This window comes from Charadrius vociferus, unplaced genomic scaffold, assembly GCF_000708025.1.
Source record: "Charadrius vociferus isolate BGI_N301 unplaced genomic scaffold, ASM70802v2 scaffold59, whole genome shotgun sequence".
NCBI classification, from domain to species: domain Eukaryota; kingdom Metazoa; phylum Chordata; class Aves; order Charadriiformes; family Charadriidae; genus Charadrius; species Charadrius vociferus.
Window position 1 is genome coordinate 7,069,743 of NW_009661371.1, and position 15,143 is coordinate 7,084,885.

The window sequence follows — 15,143 nt, forward strand, 5'->3', positions numbered from 1 at the left end:
TTTATAACAACTCTGGCTTTGTTCAGTATTGCAGTTGAAGAAGGGAGCCTTCTCTCCTGTGAAAACATTTTTTTCCCCTGTTGTGCAAGGGAACTAACACTACACAATATACTGAAAATTTATGGAAAAATGCACAGTCAAGATAATCTGACCTTTTCCTAATGGGGAAATGCTTACTTCAGTAGGATACGACCACAGGAGGTCCACCTTATTTGCAAGGACCGGACGATATTTGTTATTCAAGCAACAGCACTATTTTCGTGGGAGAAGTCACTCTGTGTAACAAGGACTGTACTATAGTTCACAACAGTCACTTTCCCAGAGGGGTACACAGCAGTGGTGTTTTTAATACCATATACATCATCATCACAATGCATTAAATAGCTAGTGACAGACTGTTTTGTCAATAGAGAGATTGTTTATAAATAGGACAGCTGGAAGCTGACTGTTATTGAGTCAGAAGTCACAGAAAACTTCATAGTGAAAGGAAGAATTAGAGTCCTTGGCTCTTAATCTAGCCATTATTCATGAGTTTCATCCTAAATTGTATTAAAAATGGAATTTAAAAATCAAATGTAGTTGTTACTAGGCATCTCATTTCAAGCTGCAAATAAACTATATCAGACTAAAATGACAAGGTTGCAGTTTAGGCATAGTGTGAAAAATAGGCCATGATACAGAAAGCCTGGTTATTTTTAAATACTTTCAGATGACACAGAATGTTAATTGAATGAGCGTTTTGCTGCACATAATTGACAGGGCTCTTTCAGCATAATAAAAATAAAGCATTGGAGAGCCCCATGGAATGACCCCCTCTGGAGAACTGACCCAGCTTTTAAGAAATCTCTTTGGGGGTTCTTGATAATCAGTGGAAAGGGGCCTTAAGAGAACCATTTCTCTCCTTTCAGCCCCTGACAGCCTAAATGTCACAGATGCTTCAGCAAAGTGTACAGAGAGTTATGCTAGTATCTACCAGGCTTTCCGAATAGGAGCTAAGCACCTGGATGAGGACTGTTTCACTTTCTCAGTCCTAGAGAGAGTTACATTGCTCACTTGCTGGTCAGAACATCATCTTAAATCTTATCTCTTGCAAGTAATGACAACATAGCCTTTATAACTAGTATCTCCATAACTCACAGCCAGACAAGCCTACTTTTGCATCAGGTCAGTTGTCTTTCAATGGACAGTCCAGCATTTGTGGGATATCTGACATGTTGCTACGTACACAAATGTGCATGAGCATTATTAAGTATACAGCTAAACTGAAGATACTAGCTAAAGTAAGGGGCAGAGATAAACAAATTGAGCCTGCGCAGTGTGTCCCCTCACCAGCAGCACAACAGGCAATGAAATAAAAAAAACTATTCTTATCCTTCATCAGGAGTAGGGAACGATGTTTTCATTGTTTTGCTCATTTTGCAAGCTGTTGAAAGGAGAAGGTGACTTCCTGAACAAGAGATTAGACGGAGATGAAGTTTCTGACATGCTGTTTGCTTTCTGCATTTAACAGGATTAGGAATCCCAGTGCCTCAGTGGACTTCCTCCGTTCTGTGTGTGGTTGCAGTAAACAGTGATGTGAGAAAAGGCTCAGAAATCCTTGTAGAACTTAAGGTATGTGTCAAAAAACAGTTTAGGATTCCTGTCTGATATCCTCATAGCCACGTCCAAAAAACACAGGTACCATTTTAGCAGTTGTGCTTATTTCTTATATCCAGATATAATTCTGCTTCTCCTGTAGTGTAAGTACTTTCCCTCATCTGCAAGGATGGCCTGCAATTTTAAGGTCAGTTAGTCCCTTAAAAGTATTAACTTCATGATTGCTACAGAGATTATTCCAGAGCTATGTATATTCCTTTTGTGAAACTAATAGTTTCTTTCGGGGTTGTAAGGACCTAGTACAGCTGGAACAAGTACCTAATTGAAAATACACTTCCTGATTAGAGGTGCTCATTAGTACAGAGGAGTCTTAAGTGTAACGTATGCCGAAGCCAAGCAAGGTTGTTGTGTTTTGTGGTTTGTATTTTTCTTTTAAGTATCTCAGCTGTCACAGGGTCTAGTTTCTCTAAGGATTGTGAACTGCATTCCTACAGCTCATTTGTCACAACAGTGCCCATGCTCATGCCAAACAGATCCGAAGTAATCTGTGTGGTATGTAACAGACGGCACAGCTGAGGCTATCCCCACGGCAGTAGTCAGTCTGCTGCATACAGGTATCACAAATTACTTTGCACTTCCTTCACAGTCTTCTGTTGAAACACTTGTGACATTGGATATTCTTTTTAAAGCCCCACTTCATTAAGTGGTTAATAATCTTCTAAAAACAAAACTGCTGTCTTCATAGCTGTAAAGACTGCAAATGTAGTACTATCCAGGAACTGCTGCAGGAAATAGTAGAAAGAACCCTAAAATATAATGCAATGTATTTATTTTTCAATTTCATGATTTTTGATAGATGTGTACTGATGACGCCTTTAAATGGAACATTCACACTCTCTAAAGCCAAGTGCACTATTTGCGTATATTACTAATTCCCAATAGATGTCTGCAAGTTTGATGGAATGAAAGAATAAAGTGTATATTTGGGTTGGAGTAAATGTAAAATGCTTGTACATCCATTTGTACTTCAAAGAGAAAGTTGAGATTCTTTTGCTATTTGAAAACAACCAGTTATTAATGTTTGTAGATTTTCCAATGCCTAATTCATTTGTCTCATGAAAGAGGCCATCTGCTTTTGCAAATGATATTTAGCTCTGTGTCTCAGCATGTGAAAAGGAGAGTGAAAGATGGAGGGAGGGAAAAGACTCTTTCTTTCCCCCTCCCTCCCTCCCTCTTGTCCTCTCTCTCTCTATTTTGTACTGCATTCCAACACATCAGTATTAGCAGTGGTATGATGGCAGTGCATACTTGTTACCAAAAGGGAGAGTGAACAGAGAGGTTGTGTCAGCACAGGAGCACAGGGATATAAAACTTACTATGTTTACAATAGTTTGATAACTTCAAGAAAGCTGCAATGACAACTGGAGAAGGAAGCGCCACTAAATGTGATGGCTTGCCAACAACTTATCCATAAACTAACAGTTGGTATGACCATCTAATAAGATACTTAGCATACGCTTTCTTCCCCACACATTTATATTAAGCATATACAATTAGTTGTTTAAAAATTACTTTTTGCCCCTAGTAAAAGGCTGTAAAAATGGCTCTACTGGTCAGGAAGGGGGCCTGCGTAGCTGCTTTCTCTCCTCTAGATCTTCACTGATACAATTCTAAGTAATGTGTCATGGGGAAAAGGGAGGCTGCCATCTCCCCGTTAGGTCTGCCTGCAATGGTGGACATTCTTGTTGAGGTCTTGTGCATCCCTTTCCCTAGCCAGACTGTGTCTCTGTTCAGCCGTGCAACTTTTTCATGCTCCGAAGAATGGGACATCAAGGCCATGGCATCAGTGTAAAGCATGTATGTCTTCTAGGGAAAAAAAGTAGTCTTGATTTAACATCTAAGAGTGATCGGTAGTCTACCGTCTATGTTGTTCCATTGATTAGCTGTCTTTGTTGTTGACTGTTTAACTGTTTATATTTTATTTCTAGCCTAAATTTACCAGCTTCAGGTTCCTTCTGTTTGATCCCTTTATACCTTTATTACTATTCTGTGTCTTTATTTAAGTACACTAGACTTCCATCAGCCATCTTCCCTTGTGTGCTCTGGTTCACTGAGACCAAGTTATCACCTAAATGTCTTATGGTAAATTACGTAAATGAAAATCAATTAGTATTTATTGGACATATCACCCAGCAGACCTCAACTTACTCTTCTGAATCCTTTTACAGTTACCAACATCTTTTTGAAACTGGACAACCGGATGCAGTAATTCTTTCCATGGCTTTTGAAACCTTTCAAAAGTGTAACATCATGGCTTCCTGATTAGGCATCTAATGATCCAGGTTGTCTCCATAGCTTGTATGCATGTATTTTCTTAGTTTATGGTCTAAGTCCTGCTGATTTAGAGAAACAGGCTGCATCTATACTTTGATGTGGTGATGTACACACAGTACATGCAGGGATAACTAAGCTAGTCTTAGTCTAGGCTGGGTAACAGTGAAATTGTAAAAAGAGTTGTTTCTGCATAGCCGTTATGTGGCTTCTGAAACCATGATATGGCAACTTCACAGCTTTTGCTAACTGAGCTGGATAGATCATATTTGGCACTTGCAATCTTACTTTATTTTGTACTTTACATTAGAGAACTGCACCAGCTGTTAGAAATAATATTGCCATCATCCAGTCTTCATCCACAACCAGTGAGGTGCAGTAATACAGTCTCTAATCACTGTGACTCTGTAATTTAAGGGCAGGCAGCTGAAGAGTTGTAGAGATGTTTTACCTACAGCTTAAAATGAGGCAAATGTACTGTAAAACCCTAACTCTAACTGTAAAAATCTCATTTCACAATCACAAAGTTTTAGTATGCACAAAGGAGCTTCCCAGAAAGAACTGAATCTTTCACCAAAGCTTTGACAAAATCAGTTGCTAAAATCAATCAAATAACTCAATCACCGTGTGAATTGTGTGATTACAATAGAAGGATGTTGCAGGAACTTGAGGAACTGCAATTAAAGTTCCTTGTTTTCACATTGTTTCCAATGGATTCTTGTCTTAGTATCTCTTTGCAATGCACAATTCTGTTGTGTTTAGTATGAGAGATTTATAGTGGCTATATATAAGAGAGCAAAACAAAAGCCGCGCAATAAAGCACATTGCTAGGACAAATTTGGATTTGGATTTCAAAACTAAATCATCAGTGCAGAGATAGTCATTAGGATCAATTATCTGATTCTATGTTGATTTTTTTATTAAATAGTCAGCTCTGGCCAAATCCCTTCTTAGACTCCTTCATCACAAATTCCAATTAGTGAAACATTTAAGGGCCTTATGAGAAAGAGAATAAGATTTGGGGATGAAGCTATTAAGGGACATATGCAAGACTTACCTGTCTAACGCAGTTCATGAATTCCATATTGAAATGTTCTCTTCTCCCTACAATTCTGCTCCTTGGAAATCCGAGGAAGATCTCCATCCTTGACTGAGCTGAATAACTTAGTGTCTATTTCCTGATTAAGTCCTTTCAGGCTCTTAAAAGTCTTGCTTATGTTTATATTATCATTTATCATAAATGTTTTGCTTAAAACACCAAAACTGGACTGTTGAGTTGGTGTGCGGGACACACCTGTGAGATGTGGACTCAAGCTGGAACACGAACTGTGTACAAGTTTTATACATCTCAGTGGAATTTAAATCCCAGGCTCGGCTGTTAATGAAATGAGATGTTCTTGCTGTGTTTTGAAAGACACAACTGAAAATGCCCCTGTTTTATTTTTTTTTAAATAACTTAGGTCTCCAACGTTTGGATATGGGATGTTAGACATGAGGAGATATGCCTCCCCCACATTCCAGGGTAAGGCTTTATGGTAAACCACTATGCTTATAATTTCCTAATTGCTTCTGTCCAGTTATAAATCCCTCATTTTGAGCCATACAGGAATCTAGGGAATGTAATTTAGTTTGAGAAACTGGACTGTGACTGACAGTATGTCATATATGCCAAAGTGTGTAATAATGTGAATTTTGAGCACTGACACCTTGCTTGACTCCAAGTTTCATTTCCTTTTCTTTGAATGATCACTTAGTTATTGACATACAGCTCAGCAGAATACTATAGGATAGCTTTTGTCCTCCATGGGCCTACAGAAATTTAGTACTTTTCTGTTCTATAAAATATTGGTTTCTGGATCAGGAGAATTTTGTCCCTATTGCTGCTATAAGTCTTCTTGTAAACTGATGATTCTGAAACAGTGATGTTACTGAAAAATATTCTAGGGAGTATTTTTACTGTATAATACACTGTATTCAAAGTTGACACAAAATGAAATTAAAATCTCATGTTTACTGTCATGGTAAAGGTAGATAAATAAACTCTATTATGAATTTTATAGCAATAAATACACATCATTTTCCTGAAAAAAAAAAAAAAGACAACTAATTAACTTCTTGGACACTTGGAATAATTCTCATAAATTTTACAATTTTTCTCTCTACTTTCTGTGTTTCTAAAAAGAAGCTGAAACTTTGAATTTGAAAAAAGTAAGAAAGTCTCTTGAAATATTCTCCTTTTCTAATACAGTGACCCTCAATGACTTCATGAATACGATAGCACTACCACTTAATAATCCTGCTAAGTATATTTTTCATGTTATACCTTAAAAAATGGAACTGCGTAGCACAGTATTAGTGCCACATACTTCAGCTGAAATCACTGCAAATTATACTGACATTTAATTAATTATAAGTTATTCTTAGAATATGAAATAATTATGTAGTTCAAAATACTTAATTTATATAGTACTTGAATAAAACAACTTCTTCCCTGTCCTTTTCAAACGAAGAGTGCTGCAAATAACAAGCATCTGTAAGAAATATACAGACATTAAAAAATGCTGTACTTTGAGATCTAAAGTTTTAAAAAAAAAAACCTTAAAAGGAATTAGTTTGTTATCAGGGAACTATAGATGACTTTTTACATTTCTCTTATTGTATCTAATTACAGGAATAAGTCAAAAATTGAGTGTTACACATCAAGAAATGTTAGTGTGTCAGTTCTTAGAGATGAAAAAGGTCTTACCCATCTAACTGACTCTACCAACTTTTGGAATTAAATGACCAAAAGTTGGGGGTTTTTACAAAGGAAAATTTTCAAACCTCACATAAGTAAACCTCAGCAAATAAAATTATTCATTTCTGATCTTCTGATTTCTCTCCCCATTTTTGTATACAGTATATAAATACTGTGCGTGTGTGTGTATATATATATATATATATGTCTACAGCCAAATGCAAGGTCCTGCAAAAGAGGCGGCGCAAACCCCGTTATCAATACAGGCCAGGGGTTGAATGGATTGTGAGCAGCCCTGAGGAGAAGGACTCAGTGGGTGAAAAGCTGGAGCTGGACATGAGCCAACAATGTGTGCTCACAGCCCAGAAAGCCAACCGCATCCTGGGCTGTATCAAAAGAAGCGTGGCCAGCAGGTCGAGGGAGGTGATTCTGCCCCTCTACTCCACTCTCATGAGACCCCACCTGGAGTACTGTGCCCAGCTCTGGGGCCCCCAACATAAGAAGGAGATGGAACTGTTGGTGTGGGTCCAGAGGAGGACCACAAAAAAGATCTGAGGGCTGGAGCACCTCTCCTATGAGGACAGGCTGAGAGAGTTGGGGTTTGTTCAGCCTGGAGAAGAAGAGTCTCTGGGAGACCTTATTGTCACATTTCAGTACTTAATAGGGGCTTATAAGAAAGACGGGGACAAACTTTTTAGCATGGCCTGTTGCGATAGGACAAGGGGTAATGGTTTTAAACTAAAAGAGAGTAGATTCAGACTAGATATAAGGAAGAAATTTTTTACAGTGAGGGCAGTGAAACATTGGCACAGGTTGCTCAGAGAGGTGGTAGATGCCTGTCGTGGTTTGGCCTCAGCCAGCAACAAAGAACCACACAGTCGCTCACGCAACTCCCACAGCCGTGGAAAAAGGAATCATCAGGGCAAAACTTGTGGGTTAAAATAATGCAATTTAAAAGAACAGCACAAGGAGAAGATGAAAACACGATTACAGTACCGCCGTGATGTGCGCCCACCAGACCCCCACCACCACAGCCCACCCCCAAGTGGCGACTGCTCTCCTCGCCCCGGCTAGCTCTTCTTATAGCCCGGGCATGGGTCACGTGGTATGGAATGCCTGCCCTCTGCCGGCTCCTGGGGAAATTAATCCCATCCCTGCTGGAACCAGGACAATGCCCCATCCCTGGAAACGTTCAAGGTCAGGTTAGACGGCTCTAAACAACCTGATCTAGTTGAAATTGTCCCTGCTCATTGCAGGGGAGGCTGGACTATATGACCTTTAAAGGTCTCTTTCCAGCCCAAACTATTCTATGTTTCTGTGATTCTATACCGAAGATGAAAAACACTTGGTAAAACTGTCATTTGTTGTGGGATTGCAGCAGATAGGTACGATCAAAGATTAAAAGATTTCTTCAGCACCACTGTCCATAGTTTACCAGATCACCCGAGGACAGTCACAAACTTCAAATGTTTATGTTACTCTATGTCCAGAAGATAATGATTTTTAAAAAGATAACTTAGGGCCAAAGTATTAACTATGTTGGTCAACTGGTGTATCAGCTCTGCAGACCTGTACAGTTCACTCATCCTTCCCCCTGTTTTGTCTTATATTGCTCACAATTAGCAGCTGGCTAATAGTTTAGTGCAGACTATGCAGGCTGTGCTGCCTCAACAAGGACAATGGAAAGGTTCCTCAGTATGGAAAAATTACAAAATAGCCCTCACCTGTACTCAGTATGGACCCCTTTGCTCACATCAAACTAACATGCAGATACTATGTTTAAAATCCAACTGTTGAGCACAGTAGTCTTAAGGTGTGTTCTTTGAACGTCCTTCAGTATCTGCATCAAATACCCATCAGTGAAAAAACTATAGGACTTGTAAGACCTAAAAGCCTGTAATCGCCCTGTGTATAGGTCAAAGAAATCACTGAGCAAGTCATGGAACTTTTAATAGGTTTCCTTCACAGGAAAATGCAAATCTTTACATTCTTTGCTAAGGATGTTTTACATACTGCTATATGCTTGTTTGTGACAGCTTACTTGCTTCAAAAGATCTGAGTAAAGATCATCTCAACAAGAAGCCAAACAGAGCAGCCACACTTTTGACCATGGTGTTTCTGATTGCACAGAGACTTTGCACGTGAAGGCATTGCTGTGCTTCTGTCCCACAGGACAGAAGGAAACCAGGGGAGACATACTCAGTGACATGGAATGGACTACCCAGGAGCCCAGGGCTGGTGACCACCAGAAGAAAAGCTGTCAAATGAGGTCTGATTAGCTGCCTAAGGGACCTGGCAAGCACAGGTAGGAGTATTTACATGTCCATATCTGTTCCTTTGAATCAGCATACCAAAGAATTAAATATGCTTTGGCCAAATAAATCAGACTTTACATTTGGCTTATTGCAAACTGGTTTTGCCAGCTGATATTTAAAAGGAAGTACTAGCAGTTGGCTAGCTCATGAACCCTGCTGGTGTCAGGGCTGTTACACAGGGGGAACGCAGCTGAAGACGTAACTGGGGATCAGTCTGATCCCTCAGCTGCATCTCCAGAGCAAATGGATTTTCAGTGTGCGTGTTCCAAACGAAGGTTGGAGAAGGCTCAGTACACAACCTGTGAACCGCACAAGCAGAATGTTACAGCAGCAAATCCTATAAACCTGCTGTACACACAAAACTGGCTGTCACCACCTCTCCACCTGCTGCCTGGGGATAGGATTTGGGCACTTATTTCTACCTATAGCTCAGGAACCTGCCTGTGATTGCACTGCATAATTTATTGGCATTTGAAACATCCATTTGCAGTTCCCAAAACAGCCTTGAAAGTAGTTAAGAATAACTCTAAATACAGCACATAAAAAGCACTCTGAAAAGACTTATCCTTTTTTATGAACCCTGATATATGCTACAGATTAAAGGTACACTTGGGAGAAAAGACAGCACCAAGAAAGTTCGATAATACTGTGTAACTGTATGCTCTGAATTTTCTTAGATTTACAGTAACTAATAGTAATTAGTTAGCCCAGTAAGCCCAAACATCGCAAAACACTTGGAAAATTAATGGATTTGGGATTGAGCATGAGGTACACATCTTTTTTTTTTTTTTTTTTTCTTTCTGTAGGAACAAAGGCATATTGGAAAAATTCAATTTTGACTTTTCAAAATTACGATGACCCATTTTGCAAGTACAGAATAATATAAGAACTACAGACAATGTAAGTGATTCTTATATGCCACTTTTCATTTTCTTTAGTGAAAGCCTATTTAAGATATTTCATACTTGTTTCTTATTTTAGCAGCAAACATCAAAAGAAAGGCTGACTATTTTTAAGGTGAAATATGAAGCCTTGTCTACTTCAAATTAAAAGAATTTCATTTTTTTACTGTTTAATTTTTGTCTGCTGATAAAAATAAAACACATATTACATTTTAATGAAACTACTTTCAATTTATTAGCAACATTTCTGCATGTGATTAGTACTGCTGCAATTAGTTGATCACTAAAAAATATAGGAATTGGATCTATTATATACTATTATAGTTAAGTTGTATTTCTCTTCCAGAGGATACAATATAGTCAGTTTTTTTATGACCCAGTCATCCTCTTATGTCTATGTCAGTTAGAATTTATTTTACATGTTTCTACCTTCTTGCTGTCAAAGGTTAAAGGTCAACAGAGGAAATGGAAACACCACGAAAGCAGTTCCCATAGAAAGCCCGAACTTAGCTTACAAAAAAGCCCTGCTTCTACCCAGTTTGTCTGTTATGCTTGGAATAAACCTCATTGTTTGGAGCAGCGTACAGTCTGACTCTAAGAGAAAGTCATTCTGAATTGGCTTGTTTTAACCAGATATCAATTAACACATTAGCTATGCATCTAAGGGATATCTTATTAATTTTAATAATTGATGACTGAAATACAAAAATTTATTTCATTCTTTTTAAGAGTTAGTTCCATCATTTTAATGTTAAAACACTAAAAAAAGCACACAATGCTCGTATTGTATGAATTTGCCTGTAGAAGTAAGCTTAATGAAATTATTTGGCTTGTCCTTTGGCCTGAAAGAAACAATGCAGTATTAGTTTTCATAATGATTGTTCTCTTCTGAATTCATCTGTGTCTAAACATGCCTCTGGGGCTTCTGAGAATGGGCCAATACTGTATTTATTGAAGTAACTGGTGTCTGCACCTCGGATGAAATTTACCTTTAGGCAGAGTCAGCCAAAGGTCTTTCTACTGTTTAAATGGAATTAAGACTTTATTCTGACCCTCTGCACTGTATTAATCTTACCTTGGAGAAAAACCTCTGTGCTGTCTTCACATTTCAGCAGTGGAATACACATTTTACTAAAAAAGCCCCAGGTGAACTCTTTTAAGATTGTATTTCAGGATTTTGATTTCCTTTTCAGATTAAAATAATTAATCAAGCTAAATGAAATTAAAACGATCGGAAAACTCTTTTCTATCTTGCAAATGTGCATTCAGTTAAAACACATCAAAATAGTCATGTGAGTCATGTTTGTCAATATCTAGTAGCAGCTGCTCCCTTGAATGAGTGTCCAGTGCTAACTGTACATAAGAATAAATAAATTAACATTGGATAGCAGCTTATTTTCTGTATTGAATGCCCTTGTATTCGTTTGTTACACTCAGAAAAAGCTTCCTTCATGCATATATTTATGCCTATCGGATGTTCTTTAAACTGCATAGTAAGGAAAAAACAACAACAAAGTCACTTTCCCGGTCTGTATATAGAGGATTTCAAGGGATGGCTCCCTTCCACGCTGCTGAGACCTGCCAAAGTGACAACTGATAAAGAATGGCAATGGATATTAATTGCATTTGCATTTGTTTGGTTTGTCTCAGTTTTCTAATACGTGAGGGCCTTTGCTTATTGTGCTTAGCAATCCACCAAAAGCTGTGCCACGGTACAGCTGTGTCAAAGCGCCGCTCTGTGCAGCAGAGCTTTTCTTCTGCGACCACATGAACGGGTCATCCTGGCTGTGGCCAACAACGTGTTTGGCTGCCTGCGTGGCCCCTGGCTGAGGCGTACATTTTCCATTAAATTCCACTGACAGAACAGAAGGCGTAAAACCCTCTCTTTTCCCCTTCATCCACAGCAGCCTAGCTGAGGGCATGATACTGCTCACTCAGCCATGTACACTCCAGCCTAGCGTGGAATTGTCTCAGCTTGATGTCATTTCTTTGCACCGGTAAATAAAAGGCCATATCGAGCCTGTAGCTTGAAAAACATAGTTGCATATCTAGAAATACTTTCAAATCCAATAAAAACTATATATTTTATTAAAACAGGCTTATAAAAAGTTCCTATAGCTGAGAGAAGAGATAATCAGTACAGGCAGAATATTGCGTACTCGCCTAAATAAAATTTTAATGATTGCCAACAGTATTTACAGTGCCACAGAGTGAAACTAGGAGTTACGTTGGTGGCTTGGTCCAAAAGCAGCCTCTGAATAATGGACTGCAAAAGCCATGAGCCATTATATTATGTTTCGTGTAGCCATAAGGAATCAGGGACAACATATTGGACATTAGTGGGTGGAAAGAAAGGAATCTGGAAGAAAATTATTTCACCATGAACTAGAATAAAAGAGTCCTTTGCAAAGCAGATAGTGTTCCCGTTGAGATAATCAGCACACTTGCATTCAGTACTTATATTTAAGCAAGTTCCTTGAGGTAGGCATCCTAAGAGGTAAAGAAATACACAAAAAAGTGCATAAAAGGAATAAGTTTTCTTCGTGTCACGAGTGTACCAACATTAAGGACAATGCAACTCTTTAGCCCTTGGGGTAAATTTGTTTACCAAAATGGAGAGCAAGCAAAAGTGGGCATGGCAAAAAACATGGCTTACAGATTTTTTACTCTTAGAGATGTCATAACTTTGAAATGTACATACACGAGCATGAAAAAAAATATGATAAGGGGAACTTTAAAGTGAACTGAAGTGGGTGTAAGCAAACACAGCTATCCTGAAAAGTTCTTTGGTGATTTCAAAGGTAAGTATGAGAAAATTATGCACCTTGTCTTCTACGTACTGAAACGTTTTGCCGTGTAACACATATAGTGGACATCTGGTGTGACAAAGTGTTTGATAGCAGCTGAAAACAAGCTGACACTTGAACTAAAAGCCAAAATAATCAGCTTATCTGGCTACTTGGGCTTGCACAAGCATTTTTTGTTATGTTATGGACAGAATATTCTTTTTTGCTTGTTTGTTTGTTTTCTTAATGAGAAATAGAGTGTGAAAAAGTAGAGTGGAAGCAATGCCAAGTGCACAGGCTGTTCAGACCTTGTAGTCACACCTCACATGGTTTCCAGGATTAGCTGTACTTGCAGAGTATGAAAGGCTACTAAGTGCCATTAGATCATAGCACAGCTCTGGCTGCCAGCTAGCATAATATCATATAATAAAATAGTACTACTCACTTGTCACGCTATTTTCGAAATTGTTTCTTTGGAATCAGTAGAAAAACAGTGCCTTTAGTGGGAGCAGGATCAAATCTTACTGCAGTAGTTTTCATGACTGGCCCCGTGCACTTTGTATTTGAGAAGATGGGTGACATTGAGAAGCTCGTGAAATGCTGATACCGTTTGGGTAGACAAGTATCATTCCTTAGACCTGTCTATTAAGTCATTTCCAGGAAGCGCTCTCCCATTGAATTTCTCTAAGAATGAAACCCAGAGTAACCATTTTAGCCCATTTTTCTGTTTAGCTTGAGGACAGAGTCAGTATCATTAAGACGGGGTATAAACTGCGTTTCTCCACATCCAACAATGGAGACAAAACAGGTCTGATTTTCCTTTTTTACATGAACATAAACGGAAAAACTAGACAGAAATAAAAGTAATCATGGAAATATAAAATGTGTGTAAGGAAGAGGAGAATGAACGCATTTAACCTTGATAAGGCACAGTTGCTTCTGCATCTCCCCAGTCTATAAATTGAATGCACCTGCTGTATTGCCAATTAAATAAACACGCTATGTTCTCCAGTCCTTTTGCTAGATGCCTCCTGGATATGTCTTCCTGAAGTTTTGCCATGCCACCTGTTACCCAAATGTTCAAGTGCACCACCTTTCTCATCCATGACAGTAGCTTGCATTCTGGTAAGAAGGAGTAAGCAGTCTCAGTTTTCAAGATGGTACAAGTATTTCACTTGATTCAGTCTCTAGAAAAGGTATGACAAAAACATCTTCGTGTCTCTCCTTTTTCTCTATTCAAGAAATGGGAATCATCAAACCACTAGACTTTTTCTCTGTTCTGTAAATATTCCAAATTCCAACACATACATAAAAATAAAATATAAATATAAATTCTGGATATGTTTTTTGGGGGGGGGTGGAAAAAAACGTGTTTATTTATTCTTCATTTCTATTTTAATACCAATCAAATTATTTAAGTCCCTAGTGTCATCGTGTATTTTCATTTGCTAAACATTGTATTCATGATCTATTGCAGGCTTATTGCACAACCTGTCCTGTAGAAAGCACTATATAGACAGTAGCTATAATGTTGTTTTATTTCTGTTATTCTGTGAGATTTTCATTCTGTTAATGTAAGTGTGAGACTTTATTTAAAAAAAAAAAAAAATGCTGGATATTTTTACTCTTTATGGACAACACTGGGTAGTATCTTACAAATCATTGCTAAGAATAATAAAAATCCACAGGGAATTTTCTTCCCTTGAGCTCTGCCAAAATCTAAACAGATTTTGTTTATAATGAATAGCATTTTTGTCTTTGTTAAACTGGTAGAACCCCACAGATTTTTGGAAGAGTTGCGTCAGTGTAACAAACTGGAGGACTGGTGGGTTGTTTTTATGTTACTCCAACAAAGATTTCTGTCGTCTTTTTCTTTTTTACTTAGCTCTGCTGTTGTATAAATGAACTATACTTCTATAAGAGCCTGGCCGCGTCTCTAAATCAATTTTTTCACAATCATTCCTCTGCTACTGCAGAGAAAAACACTCAGGTTGCCCCACATGAAAAATACTTATTCACATCTTAAATTGAACAACATGTACACAGAGGTATGCATCAAAAATTGTTCCATAAAAAGCATTAGCAAAACTGTTTTATAGAAACTGTTTCCTTTTATGGAAAAATAGGAATATTTTAATGTTGAAATTTTTTTTTTTAAAAAAGCATTACTGTGAAAAATGGCTGTTTCTTAATCTATGTAGTTCTATATACTTGGGCTACACACAATCTCTTTATAATAACAGTATGTTAAATTAAGCATCGTTTATAACTGTGGTGAGGAATGCACATATGAAAAGAGATTAAAATTTTCTACTAGTTACATTATTATTAACTAGTTACATTATTATTTACTCACTCTCCTTTATCACAGTACTTTCTGGTATTCAGTCATCTAAAGATATATCTATTGTTTACCCTTCAGTGTGAGAATAATACACCAATGACATTTGTGTTCTAAGTGAACTGTTCTGATTAT